This window comes from Austrofundulus limnaeus, unplaced genomic scaffold (assembly GCF_001266775.1).
Source record: "Austrofundulus limnaeus strain Quisiro unplaced genomic scaffold, Austrofundulus_limnaeus-1.0 Scaffold68, whole genome shotgun sequence".
In the NCBI taxonomy this organism is placed as follows: Eukaryota; Metazoa; Chordata; class Actinopteri; order Cyprinodontiformes; family Rivulidae; genus Austrofundulus; species Austrofundulus limnaeus.
Genome location: NW_013952470.1, coordinates 1,640,733 through 1,642,665, shown reverse-complemented (window position 1 = coordinate 1,642,665; position 1,933 = coordinate 1,640,733).

The following is a 1,933-nucleotide window of genomic DNA, read 5'->3' as shown; positions in this document are numbered from 1 at the left end:
CCAGCATGTTAACGTTTTTGTCCAATTGAATACATAGTTAATTTAAAAATTTGTTCAACTCAAGTTGATGTTTAGTAATCTTTCATATTAAATAAATTAGCCATATGTTGCTGTGAACATAATGCAGTACTAACATGGCAGGGCATTAATGTTAGTTGATGAAGGTTTTTCAACATGGATAACACCAAAAATAACATTTATTGTACCAGAAGGGCAACTGTCAGCACTTGGTGACACAAAACATAAAGGTTGAATGTAGTGTTCTTTAAACAAATTAATCTTTTATTGTAGAATGTTGTTGAATATTCTGTGCTRTGAATTGTAAAGCCAGATAATCAAGATAAATAAAAGTCATTTGCAAACATTTGTKATCATGAGTTGGTWATAATAAAATAAGTGAAGCTTCTCTGATTTAAGGTTTCTGTAATATTTTCAAAGCAAAATCAGCACGCTTGACATCAAAAAGTTTAAATTTAAATTTTTACCTTCAAAGCCATAGCAAACCAGCACAAAAATAGTCAGGTTGATTTACACCCATTTTGCCTGATTTGAAGAAGGGTTTTGTGTGTGTGTGTGTGTGTGCGTGCGTGCGTGCGTGCGCGCGCGCGCGCGTGTGTGAAGCTTTCAAAAACAGATTTGCCCATCAAAAACTGCATTGTAGTTTTTCTGCTTTCCACTATTAAAATGGTATGGACAAACAAAACCACACAGTAGTTGGAAGGTTAAATTCAAAATGTTTCTGAGAGGTGTGACGGGAAAAGATTTAGCCAAAGAAAACTACTGTTTCTGTGAGCGGAGTGAGTAATCAGATAACAATTTTTGACAGACGTTGCAAAATGTAATTATCACATAGAGATCACACCCAAGTTGTTGTAGATACGTTTGTGTGTTTTCAGCTCTGACCAATGTACTCATGAAATAAGATATTTTATATTTGTGTGAGTTTAAATGAATTTAAAAGGAGAAAACTTTGAAAGGTCTTCTGTAATCGGCCACATGTAGAATCGGAAACAATTTAGTTGGAAATAGTCTTCAAGAACCGTTCCTTGATCAAGATAAGAAGTTGAGGGGCTTGTTTGTCATCAGTCATTCTACCACCGAAAACTTTTATTTATTTATTTATTTATTTATTTATTTATTTATTTATTTATTTATTTATTTATTTATTTATAGCTCTGTGGTGCTTGGAAAATGATACAGCCCTACAAATATGGCAGTGATCCAAGAAAACTCCTCAGGCAAAAAGTTTTACACAACCATGAGTCATTTTTTTATTACAGAGACATGGCATGTGCAGACTGATTCAGAGGGAGATAGGCGAGGTTTGATGAACACAAGAAGGAAGCAACTCTTAACATTCTTCCAGCTCAGCAGCATCGAGAATGGAAAAATACCAAATATCGCAAAGAAATGATACAGGAAACATACATTTTAACCTCAACTTGCTGCCTAAACACAGGTGAGTCCCAGCAAACCATTTTTTTGGGCAGATAAGTTGGATTCATGATTATTCGAAGCTCCTCTTGTGATAATAAAGAAAAGTTTGACGTCGGCATGAGCCAGAAGCAAACAGACGTGAAGCTGCTTTTGTTTCACCAATTTAAATTCAGTCTGATATTAAAGAGGGTTCAGACACTTTTTAAATAAACTAAGATGTTCTATGAATCTGGTTAATGTTTGTTGTCTTTTCTGATCTGCTGTGTCGGCCATCTTGAAATGTTTTAGATGTACATCTAATCTAATCGAATCGGGTCGGCTCTAATCTGATCTGATCTAACATTTCTGATAATTATCTTAAACTTTGTTCAGAGGCTCATAAGATTCTTTCTTAGTAGAAAAACACAAAAAGTTACATGATTGTATACTACTTGGTCATTAAATATTAAGTGCTGGATCTCGAGATGATTTTCAGTAAGTCAATTTATATATATAT